This window comes from Tursiops truncatus, chromosome 17, assembly GCF_011762595.2.
Source record: "Tursiops truncatus isolate mTurTru1 chromosome 17, mTurTru1.mat.Y, whole genome shotgun sequence".
Lineage (NCBI taxonomy): Eukaryota > Metazoa > Chordata > Mammalia > Artiodactyla > Delphinidae > Tursiops > Tursiops truncatus.
Genome location: NC_047050.1, coordinates 46,022,916 through 46,039,497, shown reverse-complemented (window position 1 = coordinate 46,039,497; position 16,582 = coordinate 46,022,916). Strand labels below are relative to the sequence as shown.

General features: G+C 42.2%; 2 pseudogenes; both read left to right on the top strand.

Annotated features, from left to right (window-relative positions):
• The first annotated feature begins 12,459 nt into the window (after window positions 1-12,459).
• Window positions 12,460-15,018, top strand: LOC109551018 (histone-lysine N-methyltransferase SETD2 pseudogene; annotated as a pseudogene).
• LOC141275676 (histone-lysine N-methyltransferase SETD2 pseudogene) lies at window positions 14,204-16,316 on the top strand (annotated as a pseudogene).
• The last annotated feature ends 266 nt before the right edge of the window (window positions 16,317-16,582 follow it).

Below are 16,582 nucleotides of genomic sequence, written 5' to 3'. Positions count from 1 at the left end.
GTGTTTGCTGGGAAAGAAGTTGCCCAAATCCTGACCATTTTTGAAACGGGAAAGTTTGGTGGGGGAAAAAAATCCACTGTAAATGTGCTTTTGTTTTAATTCATTTGGAATGCAGTTATGTACTTCTCTTAATTTGAGAAGTACCTGACATCTGTTGTCACTCCATCACTAATTTTTTTTCCCAGAAGCTCTTTCATCATTTAAAATGTAATCCTGGATCACATTATTTTTCGGCATAGGTACTTAGTGTCTTTTTATAAAATCTGAACTAGGATCCAGCTGTGTCAGCCCTTACTTAGCATATTTGTCTATAAATCACTTTACTGGTGTTGCTAATAGATCACCTTATATAGATACTAGAATGACTGGGGTACATTTGTTGATAAACTGTATGGAAATTAGAAGCTTTAGCTTTCTACTTCAGATTTCAGATATGTGAGTCCAGATCCCAAATAAGTTACCAGTCTACACTGGTTGCTCAAATTCAGGTTTAAATACAAATTACAGTAAAGGCCATTATTGATTTTACTTTTGAGTTATGGTAATTTTTCTATAAATATAAAGGCCTGCCCCAAAAAGGTGCCAGAATGATACTAACATTTTTATTTACGTAAACATGTATGAATGCTTTTTGCAGTACCATCTATTTGTTATAAATAAAATACTGTGGCTGTCAAAGCCATATTTAGATGGTTCTTTGAAAAGAGGTCTATTTTTTTAAATATTTTGAAAATGGCTTTGTTTTAAAAATAAAGATAAGTACCTAATTGTATTTACTGTATCTCGTTACATGCAGAGGAATGCATTATAAATTAAATGTGATGTATTTTCCTCTTTCTGAATAATACTATTATTCACATGAAATCCTGATAATAGTCCCTGTATGGAAAGACAAGTTGCAGTTGATATTTGGAGTTTTAGAGGTAGTGCCATTATTTGAATGCCTCCTGTGTACCCCTAAATTAATAAGCCATAATTCCTGTCCTCTGAGAGCATGCAGGCTTGTGGGATGAATAAGCATTAAATAACTACAGTTCTAGATTAAGAACACGCAAGAAGATTTCTACAAGCCCTGCACGAGTTCTGAGAAGAGAATTCATTCCACTCGATCAACGGTTACAGCACTCCTTCCTGCGCTGTGCCATGTATGTTACCAAGCATTGAGGATATGGCAGTAAATGAGCTACAAAACATTCCTGCCCTCAGGGAATTTTCATTTTAGTGTGAAGTGACAAAACATAAATATGCATAATATAATTTCAAATATTAAATGCTAGAAGTAAAACTAAGGAGTTGGGAATAGTGTTGCTATGCCAGGTAGGACAGCTGGGGTCAGGAAAGGTCTCTGAGGAGGTAGTATTTGAAACATTTTGACATATGGGAGGAAGCAAGCCACTATGAGATGTTGACAAAAATCAGTCAACCTAAGGAATGGAAACTGTTATTCGAGCCAAATTTGGGTATTACAACCCAGGAAGAGCATCTCAGAAAGCTCTGAGAAGTGAAGTAAAGACACAGTTATAGAAGTTTGTTGAGACAGAAGGCTATACATTTAGATGACGTGTTGTTGATAGTTTACACAATCCAAGTCTAAGCATCATCTTGGCCCCTTACAAGATCAAGAAGGAATACTATCTTTTAAGGAGTTGTCTTTCTGATGCTAGGAGAGTGTTGCTCTCTGTGGTTGAGCAGGTATCTCTGCCAATGGGGAAGGTTTGGCCGATGCATAATGCGATACACAATGCACAGTAGTGGGGAGAGAGGCCACCAAAGGGCAGAGAAAAGTTTAAGTTTTTCTTGTCTTGCCATAAAATATGACCTTTAATGATCAATGGGGGGAAATTGTGAAATAATCTTTCAGTAGAAAGTGTTAGGTGATCAAATATTCGGTCCCTCAAAACCAGGATGGCTGCTTGCCTGTCCCTTGATGCCTGGTCTTAATGGCCCGATCCTCTCCTTTCGGGGGAGTTGTACTAGCAGGATGTTTGGCAAGGACTGACATTCAATTCTAAGTTGTCCAGTAAGACTTAAGCCAATTTTCCTCACATGTGTGTGGGGTATGTCCATTATTTTATATAGAACTACAGATGTGATCTATAGTTTCAAGTCATTTAGACATTATCTTAGTACGAGTAGGTGACACAGCATGAAAGGCAGGAAAGTATCAACTTATAAGTTCCACAAACTAAATTGGTGGTAGTAGCAATATCATTAGCAAAGATTTAAGCCAAAATCCTCCTAAACAAAACCATTTTCCTAATATTTCCCCTAAACTAGGAAGAGGATTGTTCAGAGCAGAAATCTGACACTTCATGGGTCATAAGATGAGTAAACAAATATCATGGATAAATGTTCATGCCATTTGGAAAACTGGTAGTAACCAGAGTACTCACATTACAGATTGACAGGGGCTGTTTCCACGGTAGCCATAGGTGACCTTGAGCCCAAGGGAAACCAGTTTTTTATCTTCTTAACCAACCTGGGGAGAGCCAAGGTCATAAACTTGTTCAGTAAATCCATTGGGTCCTGTTAGGAGCTACCCAATATTCAACATCTAATAAAAAAGGAGTATTATGGCCAGGTTCAGAACATGCACCGTTAATTGGCCAGGTAAGAGGGTATCAGTTAGTGATATTGGTGGCAATGTTAGCTTGCATGGTGCTAGAGTTTCGTTTGAAATAAAATGTCTAAGAACCATCCAGTTACAGCTTTGGAGAGGAGAAATCCACCAAGGCAACCTGGGAGTACTGGTTATTGGCCACAAACCCAGCGATTGGATTGATTTTTTTTTTTTTTGAAACTTGCATGGGATTGAGCCCAAGAAATACATTTGGTTCATTAGCGAAAGTGTGAGCAATTGTCAAAGTAATCAGTATACCGACCTGCTCTGGCATCTTGGGTCAGCTGTCTACTTCTGATGTAATATTCTCATCCTGGTCTGGTAGTGCTGGTCTTAGTCTAAGTCAGGTGTCAGAAATTGGAGTTGCAGTTCATTCGGTTGTAGAGGTCTGATAAGGTCCCCTCCGAAGTGGCCCAAAAGAGTCCTTTATCTGATGTCTTTTCCAGTATGCATAACCTGGTTGCAGGTCATGATGCATCTTGATCTTCTTCCAAAGTTAGATTACTGTGAAGAACTTCAGAAACAGTGTCTTTTTAATGACTAAATTAACAAGGAGTTATCTGGGAAGTGAGTCTTCGCCAGTAAATACAGACATCAATTAACAAAACTAGAATTCTGTATTCACTGAAACAATCTTTTTCTCTCTAAAAGTACCCTCATTTCTACAAAATATAGCCAAATTAAGACTTATTTGTTTGCAAAATAAGTCTGGGTAATTGACCACATAGACTTTTAAATTGGCTGTGCTGGAACTTTTCATAAAGAATCTCAGATTGAACTTTAAAAACCTCAGGGCTAGGAAACCCATACCAAAGGTATGTCATACATTCAACCTGTGATATCTATAGATTTGGGTGATGGATTTAGGCGAATTCCTCTCTTCTCGAGGTCCCCAAAATACAGTGAGCTTCCTGTACCTTTTAGGAGGTGGCCTTCCTTACAGGCCTGATAAAGCTGCTAGGAACCTAAGCGTTTCCAAATTCTGGAGGCATCTGGTAGAAAAGATAAGGTTTCAGTTCTACTTACAGAGGTATATTTCAAAGGTTTCCTTATATCTGGAAAACAGATTAAAACCCAGTAATATTTCAGACAAAAACCAAAAATTATAACCATAGTCTGTTCACCCACTCCTGTGTGACTAGTCCTTGATCTTAATCTTCTGGTAACAGTTACATGAAGCCATCCAGTTGATTAGAATTCTGATTTCTTACCCAGTTCAGCAGTATGATGTGAAAATTATCAGAAATCTGTTCACGTCAAAAAGTACTCTCTGTGGATCTTCTTGAAGATGAAGTATTTTGCAAAAAGAGTACAATGATAACTGCCTATAAACGTCAAAAGACTTAAAAAGTCAAGGTTAAAGACCTGATTATAATGCAATTGGAAAACTTGGTTACTGCTGTGACACACAACAATTTAAGATAATTACTAAAATTATGACTGATATAATTTTTACCAGGACCTACCAGAATTTTAGGAGTTCCATATAATTTCCAGAATATGTATGTTGGTAACATTTACCCATAGGGTACAATCTAAGAAGTTTCATCACCACCTATTTGACAATGCTTCCCATGTAATTTAACATACCAAAGAAGCCTAAGTAGTTTAATATTCCTCTCTCTGAGATGGAGAGAAAACAAATATTTTGAGGTATTCTAGGGACCCTTTGGAAAACTTCAAAATTAGCTAGAGGTCAGATGAGCTTCATTTAGGATTTTATCTTTGGGAAGTTTGTCAAAAATATCAAGAAGTTTTACAACACTTGGTCAAATAGAATCACAGGTCACTGTGAAACAACACCCATTCACTTAACTAAAGTGACAATAGAAGATCTCACTAGCAAATACAGATCACTTAAACACAAAGAAACTCACAATTATCAAAAACAGTTCAATATTTTAAGAAAACTTTGTCCTTTCAGAGAACCAAATTCAGGTTTTGTACCACTTTACTTTTAAAATTCACTTTCTTAATTAAGTTCAATCGTATCTAATTTAGGCTAATCCTGTTCATATACAAAACTCTGTGTTCCCTTTCCACAAACATTTGACAACTTTATCCATTTAGAAACAACCAGCTCTAGGACAAAATGACCTTTTTTTAACAAAATACATTTTCATTCCTCTTTTTTTGGCTGAAAACACACATCCTACTTTCCTTGCATACTGAAATGTTTCCCTTATAATTCTTAACCTTAAAATCTTAATCTCTAGCAAAAACCAAGAAGCAAGTAATTATAAACTGTCATACCAGCATTTCCTGATTGACAATTATGAACGTATTTTATAACCTCTAGAAACATACACCTTCTTATAGAATTTCTTTCTTCAATGTGATACAAGACATGTATCTAATAAACATCTTCAGTTTCTCATAAGACAAAAGTAGGTAAACTTAGGCCTGACCAGCAATTAATGTTCTAGTATTTTATCCTACTTGTAATGACCCAGATAGTGAAGAAATTCTCGTAGTTTAACTTAGTTTTGTTTCCGGTTACCAAAATCTGGAGATATTGTCCTTAAAGTAGACATTCCCAAAACAGTTATTCCTAAAGAGTTTACCTAAAGCTCTTATTTACCTCTATTTTATTTACTTAAAACGTTTTCATACCATTATTTTTCTTGCTGACAAACTTTAACAGTAATAAGGTCTTATTTGATTTCTAGTAAACCTAGGTACAGTGAAAGTATTATATTTAATATTGATGACTCAGACAGGAAAGGGGCAGGGCACAACCTTTAAAAGAATGACATAGCCCAAGGATGCATCATAAACTGGTTAGAACCAACTAGGTCCAAGATGGCAGACGAGTCGACTTGAGCCTCAGTATACGCTCACTGTGACACATCAGCACGCTAAATGACACATCCGCAGGTGCCATGACAGTTCCAAGGCCAAACATAAAAGGTCAAAAAAGTGGGCAGTGGCTCAATTCCTGGAAGTCCCCACCTCTTCCCCAAAATAGATGGAATACTCCTCCCATTAATTAGCCTATGAAATTACCCACCCCTATAGAAACTGACAGCCCTATATATACCCTGGGACCTCTCACCTTCCAAGAATGCCCACACTGTTTGTGGAGTGTGTTTCTCCCATGGCCTCTTGCCTTCTGAGATGGCCCACACTGTGTCTATGGAGTGTGTATCTCCCTGAATAAACCTTTCACTTTACCATGGCTCGCTCTTGAGTTCTTTCCCGAGCGAAGCCAAGAACCCACACTTGGTGGCCGTTCCAGAGACTCGCCCGAGACCTGGGACATGACCATCCTTTCGTGCCCCACTCTTTCCTGCAACATCTTCTCTAAAGACGTGTCCGTATTAATCAAACCAACAAGCTTAGGCTAACTTTAATATCAGATATTAATTCAATACTGAACATTTTCCAGATCATATGAACCTGAAGTTCATTCTGGCCAGTTTCTTTTATATTTCCAAGTATTTTTGTAAACACTTAATTTCCTTTAAGCCAATTAAGTAGAGCTCTTTTACAAATGAATTTTGGCAATACCACACATCTGCAACACACATCTGCAACACACATATAGCTACGTACACACACTCAACAGAGACCTCATAGCTCCCATCCCAAAATTTCAGTCATGAATCGGGTACAACAATATAAAATCGATCAGTTACAAAAGAGGTTGGATACACACTGGGTTTCCGGCAGATGGAACAAATCAAGGTCACCTGTCTATGGCTAAACACTTTTTACTACTATTTATGGAAAAGACACTTAAGATTTCTATTTGTCCTTGATAAGTTCCAAATTACCTACCCTGTTTCCTGGAATTTGCATTTTTTTTTTTTTTTAACATCTTTATTGGGGTATAATTACTTTACAATGGTGTGTTAGTTTCTGCTTTATAACAAAGTGAATCAGTTATACATATACATATGTTCCCATATCTCTTCCCTCTTGCGTCTCCCTCCCTCCCACCCTCCCTGGAATTTGCATTTTAAAAACATAGCAGAGATAAGCGTTCCTGGAAAAAATCAGGTAAAACATTTGCATCTCAAAGGCATAGGAGGAGAAAGGCAAGCTCCTTCTAGGATGACTTTGTTCCCATAAGGCCAGAAAACAATTTTTTTCCCTCAACACTTACAAGCCTCTTATGATAAATAGGGGAGGTTTGGGGAGTGGTAAAAGGATTGGTAGGCTTTGGATTATTTCTGGATGCACACCTCTGGTCCTGTAAAGACTAGGCTTGTAAAACAAGGACAGTTTTTTTTCCTCAAAGAATTGGGTGGCCACCTCAATGATATCAAAGGACTGACACACCCATTCATCTATGTTAGAATGTTTTACTTTCCCTCATTTAGCTTAGGGGAGAAGTGCCCCTCCCCAAAAAATCAATTCCTATCAGGCTCCACCAGTCAGACTGGTGGCCTCCCATTTTGGGAATCCACTTACAAACACTTTTGAGGATCCTCCCCTGGGTTTAACTATGAACCTCAGTTTGGCCTTTGATATGAAGAGGCTTGTCTACAGCCTCATGTGGTCCCATTTCTAAAGGTAACCACTTAATAGTGTCTTCAGACTGGAAAGGCAATTCAGAAGATTACTAGAATGAGTACTCAAAGAAGGATAGAGGTACCTTTTATATCATTACTTTCAGTAGCCTTCTACAACAAATCTTTCAATGAGGCTATTTTGGAATTCTGAAGCCTTTGGGGGCATCTACATACCAATTAGAATAGGTACAACAGCTTAAGATAAGAGCTCTCTAAAATTTTAACAACTTGGATGTTTCTCCAAAGGATCCATGGAGCTAGCCCTCCAAATATTTTCCCCTGCTAATCTAATTTTAGAAAAATATTACCACTGTTGTTTCCGGTAAACGTTGCAGGCACAGATCCAGAAGACTGCCGGCTTTAACTTCACACTCAAAAGCATTTTGGAGTGTCAAAAGGACCCCAATTTGGCCATTTCAGGGCCCGATTTCCTTTAGTGCCCAACTGAGTACTTGCAAGAATACATAAACCCAGCTGGTATTCCCACAGGTGGCTGTTTGCACGGGCACAATTTCCCAGTATTAATTTCGTAGCCTAATTCAGATATGAGATATGATCTGAACAACTTTCTGAGGACAGTGTGGTGGATCACATGTGTGCTGCCTCTGAGTCTAGCTTCCCAAGGAGTTATCCTTGGATGGGTTCGACTTCTTTTATGTGGCTTGGTTTCTCCCTATGATGGCCTAAAACCGCCATGGGTGGTTGGGGGGCAGGGTTATCAGCCTCTGTCGTGCCCCCTGGTTGAGCAGTACTTACTTTATGGTCATAGTGGGGTTCCCCTATAGGACTGCCTTGTGGCCAGAAGGAGCAATATGTCCCTTTATTCTTCCAAGGTGAATAATTCATTATTCAGTCTCTTATTTCAGTAGTAAAAGTTTTGTTCAAACCATGTATCAACTCATTCTTTAAAATTTAAGCCAAATTTAACAAAAACCCAGCCACCTATGAAAGGAGGTGGCCACAAAGGAGGTTGGAGAAGTAGTCATTACACTGGTGGGGAAGAGTGCAGGCTGGGAGCCAGACTGTCTGGCTTCAAACTTCAGCTTTCCCATTTTCCGTTTGACCTTAGGCAAATCACTTTACCCTTCTCTGTCTCAAGTTTCATCATCTGTAAAATCAGTTCCTCTGGAGCCATGCCTGAGATGGGAATTCTTGGGCAAGTATTTATTGAGGAAGTGCCCTTAGAAGAAATTTATAAGGGAGTAAAGAAAACAGCATTTGGCAGGGGAAACAGAGTTTTCAGAAGTTCAGCCTCAGCCTGACCCAGCAGGGCACTCTGCAGTATGGATGGACCACAGAGGTTGTCCTGCCCAGAGTTGAGGGGCTGGGCTATTATGTTCCCATATCAGGCAGTCCTTGACTACCCATGGTGTGGGAAGGAGGAGATGGAGGGCTGGCTGGGTGCCTCTCCTCCAAGGGCAATCCTCCAAGTAAGGTGGAGGTATGAGCTATTAACCAACACCTGCAGCAGCTGGGCTGTGGGTGCACCAGTCCTGTAAAAGGGATTTGGGTGGGTGGTCAACAGTATCTACTGCAAATGAGGATATTAAAAGTATGTAGCTCGGGAGACCTTCAAGATGGCAGAGGAGTAAGACGTAGAGATCACCTTCCTCCCCACGAATACATCAAAAATACATCTACATGTGGAACAACGCCTACAGAACACCTACTGAACGCTGGCAGAAGACCTCAGACCTCCAAAAAGGCAAGAAAATCCCCAGGTACATAGGTAGGGCAAAAGAAAAAAGAAAAACAAAAAAAAAGAGAGACAAAGGAATAGGGATGGGTCCTGCACCTCTGGGAGGGAGCTGTGAAGGAGGAAGAGTTTCCACACACTAGGAAGGCCCCTTACTGGCGGGGACAGGGGGTGGGGAGGTTCAGAGCCACAGAGGAGAGCGCAGCAACAGGGGTGCAGAGGGCAAAGTGGAGAGATTCCCACACAGAGGATCGGTGCCAACCAGCACTCACCAGCCTGAGACGCTTGTCTGCTCACCCGCTGGGGCGGGCGGGGCTGGGAGCTGAGGCTCGGGCTTTGGTCGGAGAGCAGGGAGAGGACTGACGGCGTGAGCACAGCCTGCAGGGGGTTAGTGCACCACGTCTAGCCGGGAGGGAGTCCGGGAAACCGTCTGGAGCTGCCGAAGAGGCAAGAGACTTTTTCTTCCCTCTTTGTTTCCGGGTTCGCGAGGAGAGGGGATTAAGAGCGCGGCTTAAAGGAGCTGCAGAGACTGGCGCCAGCCGTGGCTAAAAGCGCGGACCCCAGAGACGGGCATGAGACGTTAAGGCTGCTGCTGCCGCCACCAAGAAGTATGTGTGCAAGCACAGGTCACTATCTGCATACCCCCTCCTGGGAGGCTGTGCAGCCCGCCACTGCCAGGGTCCCGGGATCCAGGGACAACTTACCCAGGAGAACGCATGGCGCGCCTCAGGCTGGTGCAACATCACGCCGGCCTCTGCCGCCTCAGGCTCGCCCCACATCCATGCCTCTCCCTCCCCGCGGCCTGAGTGAGCCAGAGCCCCCGAATCAGCGGCTCCTTTAACCCCGTCCTGTCTGAGCGAAGAACAGACTCCCCCCGGTGACCTACACACAGAGGCGGGGCCAAATCCAAAACTGAGCCACCGGGAGCTGTGAGAACAAAGAAGAGAAAGGGAAATCTCTCCCAGCAGCCTCAGGAGCCGCTGATTAAAGCTCCACAATCAACTTGATGTACCCTGCATCTGTGGAGTACCTGAATAGACAACGAATCATCCCAAATTGAGGAAGTGGACTTTGAGAGCAAGATTTATGATTTTTTCCCCTTTTCTTCCTTTCGTGAGTGTGTATGTGTATGCTTCTGTGTGAGACTTTGTCTGTATAGCATTGCTTCCACCATTTGTCCTAGGGTTCTGTCCGTCCGGGTTTTTTGGTACTCAAAAAAATTTTTTTCTTAATAATTATTTTAATAACTTAATTTTGTTTTATCTTTATTTTATTTCATTTTATTTTATTTTATCCTCTTTCTTTCTACTCTTTCTCCCTTTTATTCTGAGCCGTGTGGATGAAAGGCTCTTGGTGCTGCAACCAGGAGTCAGTGCTGTGCCTCTGACGTGGGAGAGCCAACTTCAGGACACTGGTCCACAAGAGACCTCCCAGCTCCACGTAATATCAAATGGCGAAAATCTCCCAGAGATCTCCATCTCAACACCAACACCCAGCTTCACTCAACGACCAGCAAGTACACTGTTGGACACCCTATGCCAAACAACTAGCAAGACAGGAACACAACCCCACCCATTAGCAAAGAGGCTGCCTAAAATCATAATAAGGCCACAGACACCCCAAAACACACCACCAGAGGTGGACCTGCCCACCAGAAAGACAAGATCCAGCCTCATCCACCAGAACACAGGCACTAGTCCCCTCCACCAGGAAGCCTACACAACCCACTGAACCAACTTTAGCCACTGGGGACAGACACCAAAAACAACGGGAACTACGAACCGGCAGCCTGCAAAAAGGAGACCCCAAACACAGTAAGATAAGCAAAATGAGAAGACAGAAAAACACACAGCAGATGAAGGAGCAAGATAAAAACCCAGCAGACCTAACAAATGAAGAGGAAACAGGCAGTCTACCTGAAAAAGAATTCAGAATAATGATAGTAAAGGTGATCCAAAATCTTGGAAATAGAATAGACAAAATGCAAGAAACATTTAACAAGGACCTAGAAGAACTAAAGATGAAACAAACAAAAATGAACAACACAATAAATGAAATTAAAAATACTCTAGAAGGGATCAATAGCAGAATAACAGAGGCAGAAGAACGGATAAGTGACCTGGAAGGTAAAACAGTGGAGATAACTACTGCAGAGCAGAATAAAGAAAGAAGAATGAAAAGAACTGAGGACAGTCTCAGAGACCTCTGGGACAACATTAAGCGCACCAACATTCGAATTATATGGGTCCCAGAAGAAGAAGAGAAAAAGGGACTGAGAAAATATTTGAAGACATGATAGTTGAAAACTTCCCCAATATCGCAAAGGAAATAGTTAATCAAGTCCAGGAAGCACAGAGAGGCCCATACAGGATAAATCCAAGGAGAAACACGCCAAGACACATGTAAATCAAACTATCAAAAATTAAATACAAAGAAAACATATTAAAAGCAGCAAGGGAAAAACAACAAATAACACACAAGGGAATCCCCATAAGGTTAACAGCTGATCTGTCAGCAGAAACTCTGCAAGCCAGAAGGGACTGGCAGGACACATTTAAAGGGATGAAGGAGAGAAACCTACAACCAAGATTACTCTACCCAGCAAGGATCTCATGCAGATTTGATGGAGAAATTAAAACCTTTACAGACAAGAAAAAGCTGAGAGAGTTCAGCACCACCAAACCAGCTTTACAACAAATGCTAAAGGAACTTCTCTAGGCAAGAAACACAAGAGAAGGAAAAGACCTACAATAACAAACCCAAAACAATTAAGAAAATGGGAATAGGGACATATATATCGATAATTACCTTAAATGTAAATGGATTAAATGCTCCCACCAAAAGACACAGACTGGCTGAATGTATACAAAAACAAGACCCGTATACATGCTGTCTACAAGAGACCCACTTCAGACCTAGGGACACATACAGACTGAAAGTAAGGGGATGGAAAAAGATATTCCATGCAAATGGAAATCAAAAGAAAGCTGGAGTAGCAATTCTCATATCAGACAAAAGAGACTTCAAAATAAAGACTATTACAAGAGACAAAGAAGGACACTACATAATGATCAAGGGATCAATCCAAGAAGAAGATATGACAATTGTAAATATTTATGGACCCAACATAGGAGCACCTCAATACATAAGGCAAATACTAACAGGCATAAAAGGGGAAATCGACAGTAACACAATCATATTAGGGGATTTTAACACCCCACTTTCACCCATGGACAGATCATCCAAAATGAAAATAAATAAGCAAACACAAGCTTTAAATGATACATTAAACAAGATGGACTTAATTGATATTTATAGGACATTCCATCCAAAAACAAGAGAATACACATTCTTCTCAAGTGCTCATGGAACATTCTCCAGGATAGATCCTATCTTGGGTCACAAATCAAGCTTTGGTAAATTTAAGAAAATTGAACTTGTATCAAATATCTTTTCCGACCACAACACTATGAGACTAGATATCAATTACAGGAAAAGAACTGTAAAAAATACAAACACATGGAGGCTAAACTATACACTACTTAATAACGAAGTGATCACTGAAGAAATCAAAGAGAGGAAATCAAAAAATACCTAGAAACAAATGACAATGGAAACACGATGACCCAAAACCTATGGGATGCAGCAAAAGCAGTTCTAAGAGGGAAGTTTATAGCAATACAATCCTACCTTAAGAAACAGGAAACATCTCGAATAAACAACTTAACCTTGCACCTAAAGCAATTAGAGAAAGAAGAACAACAAAACCCCCACAGTTAGCAGAAGAAAAGAAATCACAAAGATCAGATCAGAAATAAATGAAAAAGAAATGAAGGAAACTATAGCAAAGATCAATAAAACTAATAGCTGGTTCTTTGGGAAGATAAACAAAATTGAAAAGCCATTAGCCAGACTCATCAAGAAAAAAAGAGAGAAGACTCAAATCAATAGATTTAGAAATGAAAAAGGAGAAGTAACAACTGACACTGCAGAAATACAAAAGATCATGAGAGATTACTACAATCAACTCTCTCCCAATAAAATGGACAACCTGGAAGAAATGGACAAATTCTTAGAAATGCACAACCTGCCAAGACTGAATCAGGAAGAAATAGAAAATATGAAGAGACCAATCACAAGGAATGAAATTGAAACTGTTATTAAAAATCTTCCAACAAACAAAAGCCCAGGACCAGATGGCTTCACAGGTGAATGTATGAAACATTTAGAGAAGAGCGAACACCTATCCTTCTCAAACTCTTCCAAAATATAGCAGAGATAATAGATGCCACTCAGAAAGGAAATTGCTCCCGGTTCATGAATCACAGCTGTGAACCAAACTGTGAGACTCAAAAATGGACTGTGAACGGACAACTGAGAGTTGGGATTTTTACCACCAAACTGGTTCCTTCAGGCTCAGAGTTAACATTTGACTCTCAGTTCCAAAGATATGGCAAGGAAGCACAGAGATGTTTCTGTGGGTCGGCTAATTGCCGGGGTTACCTGGGAGGAGAGAACAGAGTCAGCCTCAGAGCAGCAGGAGGGAAAATGAAGAAAGAACGATCTCGGAAGAAGGATTCGGTGGATGGAGAGCTAGAAGCTCTGATGGAGAATGGTGAGGGTCTCTCTGATAAAAACCAGGTGCTCAGCTTATCCTGGCTAACGGTTAGAATTGAAACTTTGGAACAGAAACTTACCTGTCTCAAGCTCATACAGAACACACATTCACAGTCTTGCCTGAAGTCCTTTCTGGAATGTCAGGGGCTGCCTTTGTTGTGGATCTGGATGGCAGAGCTACGTGATGGCCGGGAAAGTAACCAGAAGCTTCAGGAAGAGATTATAAAGACTTTGGAACATCTACCCATTCCTACTAAAAATACGTTGGAGGAAAGCAAAGTGCTTCCTATTATTCAACGTTGGTCTCAAATCAAGACTGCTGTCCCTCAGCTGAGCAAAGGAGATGGGTATTCTAGCGAGAATACATCACGTGCTCACACACCACTCAACACACCTGATCCTTCCACCAAGCTGAGCATAGAAGCTGACACAGACACCCCCAAGAAGCTAAAGTTTCGCAGACTTAAAATTATAAGTGAAAATGGCATGGACAGTGCGATCTCTGATGCTACCAGCGAGCTACAAGGCAAGGATGGCAAAGAGGACCTTGACCAGTTAGAAAACGTCCCTATAGAAGAAGAGGAACAACAGCTACTCACACAACAGCTGCCTGAATCTAAAGTTGATAGTGACATTGCTGTGGAGACCATTAAGCTACCCACATCTGAACCAGAGGCTGACACTGAAATAGAGCCTAAGAGAGCAATGGCACAAAACTAGACGAACCTATTGCTGAGGAAACACCATCCCAAGATGAAGAGGAGGGTGTATCTGATGTGGAGAGTGAGAGGAGCCAGGAACAGCCACATAAAACAGTAGATATAAGTGATTTGGCCACCAAGCTCCTGGACAGTTGGAAAGACCTAAAGGAGGTATATCGAATTCCAAAGAAAAGGCAAACTGAAAAGGAGAGCACAATAACCGAACGAGGAAGGGATGCTTTGGGCTTCAGAGATCAAACAGTTGCCCCAAAGACTCCTAACAGGTCAAGAGAGAGAGACCCAGACAAACAAACTCAAAATAAAGAGAAAAGGAAACGAAGGGGCTCCCTCTCACCACCACCTTCTGCCTATGAGCGGGGAACAAAAAGGCCAGGTGGCAGATATGATACACCAACTTCTAAAAAGAAAGTACGAATTCAAGATCGCAATCAACTTTCTACAGAGGAGCGTCGCAAGTTGTTTGAGCAGGAGGTAGCTCAGCGGGAGGCTCAAAAACAACAGCAGCAGATGCAGAACCTGCGAATGACGTCTCCACTGCCCTGTGACACTCTTGGCTACCATGCCCCTCATCACCCCTTTGCTGGCTACCCACCAGGTTACCCCATGCAGGCCTATGTGGATCCCAGCAATCTTAATGCTGGAAAGGTGCTCCTCCCCACACCCAGCATGGATCCTGTGTGTTCTCCTTCTCCTTATGATCATTCTCAGCCCTTGGTGGGACATTCTACAGAACCCCTTGCTGCCCCTCCACCTGTGCCCATGGTGCCACATGTGGCAGCCCCTGTGGAAGTTTCCAGTTCACAGTATGTGGCCCAAAGTGATGGGGTGGTACACCAAGACTCCAGGGTCACCGTCCTGCCACTGCCAGCCCCAGGCCCAGTCCAGGGACAGAATTATGGTGTTTGGGATTCAAACCAACAGTCCGTGAGTGTACAGCAGCAGTACTCTCCTGCACAGTCTCAAGCAACCTTATATCATCAAGGACAGGCTGCTCCAACTGTCTGTGGTGTGACGTCACCCTATTCACAGACAACTCCACCAACTGTACAGAGTTATGCCAGCCAAGTCTTCAGTACATCCAGGGACAGCAGATTCTCACAGCTCACCCACAAGGAGTGGTGGTACAGCCAGCCACAGCCGTGACTACAATAGTTGCACCAGGGCAGCCTCAGCCCTTCCAGCCACCTGAAATGGTTGTGACAAATAACCTCTTGGACTTACCACCCCCATCTCCTCACAAACCAAAAACCACTGTCTTACCTCCCAACTGGAAGACAGCCCGAGACCCAGAAGGGAAGATTTACTACTCCCATGTGATCACAAGGCAGACTCAGTGGGATCCTCCTACTTGGGAAAGCCCAGGAGATGATGCCAGCCTTGAGCATGAAGCTGAGATGGACCTGGGAACCCCAACATATGATGAAAATCCCATGAAGACCTCAAAAAAGCCTAAGACAGCAGAAGCAGACGCCTCCAGTGAACTGGCTAAGAAAAGCAAACAAGTATTCAGAAAAGAGATGTCCCAGTTCATCGTCCAGTGCCTGAACCCTTACTGGAAACCTGACTGCAAAGTGGGAAGAATTACCACAACTAAAGATTTCAAACACCTAGCTCGCAAGCTGACTCACGGCGTTATGAATAAGGAGCTGAAGTACTGTAAGAACCCCGAGGACCTGGAGTGCAATGAGGATGTGAGACACAAAACCAAGGAGTACATTAAGAAGCACATGCAGAAGTTTGGGGCTGTTTACACACCCAAACGGGACACTGAATTAGAGTGACCTTCAGGGCCAGGGTGGGAGGACGGGCAAGCTGGTAGGAGAGACTCTGGGAAGCAGAAATCCCGTGGGCCCTCTCTCCCCACCCCACTGTCAGGGCTGTGCTACTGATGACACATCACCCTGGGGAATTCAAACCTGCAGAATGAGCTCACAAAAATGAGCTCCATCTACAACAAGCGGTCCCTGGTTGTGAGCTGTTGGTAGAGGCCATCTGAGGCAAGGGTTTAGGCCCTTGAGACCTTCCCTTCTGAGACCCCGGCCAGGCCTGACCCCACTCTCAAGGCTGGGCCTCCTCCTTGGCGGTGCTGTCAGCGCACAGACTCATGCGCATCCCCACCCACGACCCCTTACCCTGACGATCTCTATTATATTTTAATGTCTATGTGAATGTATTGAAAATAATTTGTCTTTCCTGGTTTTTGGCTTTTGTTTTGCTTTTAAGCCTCTGTGTGCTAGGATCACAGAAGACTTTGTAAGGATGGTTTAAGTTGTCCTGCAAGGTTTAAGGTGTTATCATGTAAATATTCCAGAGCAGGCTGCCTTGTGGTTTCGGCCAGCCTTGTGCTATGTTGATAAGATTGATTTACTGCTTAAAATCACTTTACTTGGGGTTCCCTGCTGGCGCAGTG